Below are 5,382 nucleotides of genomic sequence, written 5' to 3'. Positions count from 1 at the left end.
TTCCCAATCGAGATGCATCCTCAAACTCTCTTTCTACCCATGAAGATGACAATGACATAACTTGCTGAACATTGCTTGTAGAACCATCACAACTTCCTGAATCCTTTTGCACTGCTTGAGCAAACTTAGTCACCAACTCCAAATTTGCTCTAACTGTTCCACTCACTGAATCTTTGCAAAAATCTTGATCAATAAATACTTAAGCAAAATCTGTTTTGTTAGATACATCGAATGCAAGCTAGATGTAAAAATTTAACGAATTTTGTTTTTCTAATTTCTAATAATATTCTTATTTTTTTTGTTACCAAAAATTCTACTTTTGCAGCTATAGGTTTGTATTTTTATCCGATATGGGAAGTAGCATCTCTTGATGAGTGGTTATACAATGGTGGTCCTACGTGGAAATAGTATTCTTGCTTATTTCGATGATCCAATATATTGAAGAAACAGTTCAGGAATTACTAAATATGGGACCATAGAGGTAGATGTAATTGTAAAAAAGGAAGATCGAAGCTCAAGGATCTATGGACTAGCTCATGATTGACTAGCCAATCTAAATAAATGGCTATGCATCTTCTAGATTCTAGCATCTCCACCCCATAGGATCTACGAGATCACCCCAAGGATGCCTTGGGCATCTAGGGGTCATGGCCCGACCATAGACCCTATTCAATAAGTGGAACGCATCAGCTGTCCACTCTCTAGTTCGGCAGTTTGGGTAGTAAAGGTCCAAGAAAGGTATTGCTCTATTCATGAAACTATCAATCTTTCGATGTAATTCTTCTAAACTAGTCGTCAATGCACAAATAACATCGACCATTCCCTCACTAGAATCCTACAAATAAATAGGGCTAAACAAGATCAATGGTAAACCCTAAAACAGAAAAGCAAAATGCAAAGATAAAGGAAATTTCTGAAATGAAAAGAAATGAAAATAAAAAAAGCTAGTCTAACAAATAAGAATATTCCTAATAAATTTAGTCTTCGGCAACAGCGCCAAAAACTTGATGTGTTGTGTCGTGCTGACACACATTACTTCGTAAGTGTACGGGTCATCAAGTAATAGTATGTAATTAGAGTTGTCGAATCCACATGGACTAAATAGTACTAATACTAACTCTAACCTCATTATCTAGCTAACAACCAAAGCATCAATGGGTGTCAAATTAACTAAAACCCAAGAATTAACAGGACTAAAGTCAAGAGTCTAAGAAGTGAGTGAACAACAGAAGAAGAAGATGCTCGGATAAGATTTACTTGGAAACTTAGAATTGAAGTAATTGTAATTAATATAGATTAAACCCTAGTATTGTTGGACCGATGGATTTCAAAAATATATCGATTGCTCTCTGAAGTCACCTCAATACCTAATCCTATGCTATGATATAATTGAATCTCTTCTAATCCTTCTTTCACACGATTGCAAAGAGATCTCAAAAACCCCTAATAGAAATTGGATCTCTTGTTACACACCTCTAATCGGATGAACGGAAGAATCATAAGTGGACTATGTTTAGCACACACTCTTGATTCCCTTCATCTAGGGGTGATCTCATGTGATGAATCTCTCGATCTCAATCATGCAATCAAAATGAAAAAGCCATTCTCGTTACGCTAAATCAACATTATAAAGACATAGATGAACCAACAATCCGACGAAAATCTATATTTAAATCAATGTCAAAATAAAATCATCCCAAGCTACATCAAATCTGAACACCCAAGGAAGTTACCCCTCCATGGGGTTCATGTTCATCACAAAGCAATAGAAATAAAACCCTAGAACACTATTCATAAAAGAAAACCCCCCTCTCAATGTATTCAAAGTAGGAATTGATGTGAGCTGATATCGTCTCCTTGGATCATCATTCTGGTGACTCCTTTGAACTTATCCTTCTTCCTTAAACTCGCCTCCAAACCCTAGCAGTAGTCCAAAAATTACTTTCCCAAAACTCCCCCGTGAATAACTTTTTTAGCTTTCTTTTTATACCCCCCAAGAATCAAGTAAGTACATGGACAAGTACACGTGTGTGTGCTTTTCTCAAGTAGATTTTTGATGAACTCAACACCTCGACTCCTTGTTACATGGCCTGATGTATACGACTGTGTATCTTCTCATCTAACAATGTATATCTCTGTATGGTTTGCTCTTCAGCTCTTGAGATGCATGGGCATAGGTCTTGCTTTAGCCCGTGTTCTCCTTTGGACCATGCTTTTTGAATTATTGAATGTACACAGGCGTGTACATCATACACAACCATGTTTCTCTCGGGAGGGTTTAATCTAGAGAGTGCACGGTCCTGTACGCAACCATATGCATGGCTCGTGTATTTCTCTGGATGCTAAGCTTGCTGATACTTCGAAGGGTACACAGGAAGGTATATGGGTATGTACCTTACTCATGTATTTCTCTGAATGTTGTTTTTAGCCCTGTTTTGCTCTTGATTTCATATTTTGGCTCAAGTTGTGATTCTTTTGCCCTAAAAGTATAAATGGAACAAACTAAGTACTCAAGCATCCATAAAAATAGTTAGGTTTTTGCTTGTCCTCAAGCAAAAAAGATGATAACAAAAGATAAGTGCTCAATCTCAAGCTTCAAAAACTTAAAGTCTCAAGTGTAACATGAAAGTGACAACCAAGTAAAATACACTCATAAGTGTTTTTTACAATTATAAACACACCCTATTCAAAGTATTCCATGTGTGCGTATGATTCAACTCAGAATGCTCTCCTACTAATAAAAAATAGGTTATTCAAAGAAATTTTTACAATGGTGGTTTTTACCAGTTAGGTGGACACTATACTTTACAAAAGTGGTAGCTTTCACACATCCCTAGAAGGTAGCTCTTTCTCCCGTTAGGGCATAATAATATCCAACTTTGCAAGAGTAGCTTCACACCTCAAAGGTGGTAGCTCTTTCCATTTTTAACCAAAACAAAGTAAACTTTACCTCTCAAATAGTTTAGGATGCTGAGAAAGGAGAATCATGTGCAATTTTAGTTGTACTAACTCCAAAATAAGGAGCATCAATAGTGAAACATAAAAAATGTAGTATTCTACAAGTTGTCAAATTCTTATATGAGAAACTTTCAAAAGTAATGATAAAGCTATCATAGATCATGCACTTAACAATAAAAGCCTAAAATTTATATCCTCACACACAAAGATATATATTGCCCTCAATGGAACTAAGATTTAACTAACAAGAGAAACGCAATAATAAGTATTAAGTGTGTAAGAGTGTAATCTACCAAGAGCTGCTCGTATGCCCCCATTTGAACAAGGTCTCTATCGTACAATCCCATAAGTATAAAAAGCTGGGTGAGACTCATACCGTGATATTGCCCAAGGCAAAGGAAGTGAATGAGGTTGTCCTTGCCAAAGTCGGTACTAGTCTAGTCAAACTCGAATGAAGCTAGGACCTTTGAAGTGAGATCATGGTACACATGCTTGTGAATAGATAGTAAGCGATGGCATCCTTCGATGCTAACCAACTCTCAGACCTGATCATCAAGCCCAATACCCTCTAGCACCTTCTAATCTAAGGCACGGGTTTGTCCAAACTTCAGATGTTGGAGATGCTCGAGCCTTTCTTGGTGTTCCTTCACCGCAAACTCGAGTTCCTAAGAAGGGATGTCTCTTATGCTTGTCTTGAAAGCTTGTAAGGCACTTGTTTAGTGCATGGTGACATTCCTACATTCAAAGAAGACAAAAAATGATAAAAAATTAATGCACAGAAGGTCACCCGGTAGTGTGGCCATGTCTTCCACACCACTAGGTCACACGCCCTTGTGGAAGCCCAACCATGCCAAGTTTGGCATGGTCGGCTCCAATAACTTGACCAAAATCCTCAAAACCTCATACTAAAGGCATGCAAAGTGTATATCTATGAAAAACTCATGCAAAAAACACCAAATCATGAAGAAATATCAATAAGAAAAATCATGGTAATGTTAGAGAAGGATGAGAGCTTACCGACAATAGAAAGTGATGAAACTTGTTTGCAAATAACGCAGGATGTTCTCCAGCCCTTTATAAAAGTAGAGAAATGGTTTTAGAAGGCTTAAAAATGTGTCTCTTGGAGTGGACCCATTTGGGAATGAAGATACGTGAAGGGGAAGTTCAAAAGAACTCACCCCTTTTTAAATGAAACTCCACATGGCCTTCTAGCTCTCTTGTGGAGCCACCACACACCCTCACAAGGGCTTCACACGCCCTTGTGCGAATTTCCTCAAAATCTAGAGGGCCTGTAGGGGTAATCATAGAGGCTTGTGATGCCCTTGTGGCCTGGGAAAGTCATAGTGGCAGTCACAGGGCCTGTGAGTGCCCCTGTGGCTACATGGAAATCACCAAATAAATTCACACGTCCGTGTGGCTTCCCCTAGGAGGCACATGACCTCCCACACGCCTGTGTGGGTGCCCTTGTGCCTTTATGGACCCATTATCTACGGATTCCTGTGTGGCATAGGGGCACTCACACCCCTATGCCAGCCCTTGTGTGCATGCAAGAAAACTCCAAAATTCTTGATTCCAAAGCCGAAAACTCTATCAAAATCATGGAATTAATTCTAAACATCACCCAAATCATGCATAGACTCTAAGGAATAAAAATTGACATGAAAAACTCAACACCAACAAAAAATAAAAAATTAACAACTACTCATGCAAATTACTTAAGCAGAAATGAAAAACTACTCTAAATAACATGCAAAAGTTGGTTTCCTTCTAAGAAGCGCTTGTTTTACGTTATGAGCTTGACATATCTAATAGCTCATAGGGGCTTCCTGAGGTGGAGGACCTTCTTACCTGCATGATACGAGATCTTCGGAAGGAAATTCTGTAGATTAAGAGAGGAGTGATCAAATATATTACCAAAGGAGGGAAAGACGCTCTTCTCACTAGTGCTCTTGTCCCCGTTGTTGGTTGGGGACTTCTTTTGTCATTGTCTTGATCTAGTCATTCTTCAGAACATTTCTTCATAATTCATGGAGGAGACTACTCCTCAAGTTCTTTATCAACTGGTGGATCCTTCTCCTCTATCTCTTGATTTGACCACCCTTCAAATAGTTCGGGATGAAGAAACTCCTGCATATAATCATCAACCAAATCATCAGTAACATTAATAAAATACAAAGTATCATTAAAGTCAAGAAAATGTCTCATGGCTTTAGCAAAGCGATAAGTCAAATTTTCATTTCCAATTCTCAACGTCATCTTGCCGCCATCCATGTTAATGAGTGCCTTTGAAGTATGTAGAAATAGTCTTGCAAGAATTAGTGGAACATCAACATCCTTGTCCACGTCAAGTACAACAAAATCTACAGGAAAAATGTACTTGTCGACCTTGACCAACACATCTTCATATTTGTCTTTCATTACTTT

Source organism: Dioscorea cayenensis, chromosome 12 (genome assembly GCF_009730915.1).
Source record: "Dioscorea cayenensis subsp. rotundata cultivar TDr96_F1 chromosome 12, TDr96_F1_v2_PseudoChromosome.rev07_lg8_w22 25.fasta, whole genome shotgun sequence".
NCBI classification, from domain to species: domain Eukaryota; kingdom Viridiplantae; phylum Streptophyta; class Magnoliopsida; order Dioscoreales; family Dioscoreaceae; genus Dioscorea; species Dioscorea cayenensis.
This window is presented reverse-complemented; position numbering follows the sequence as displayed.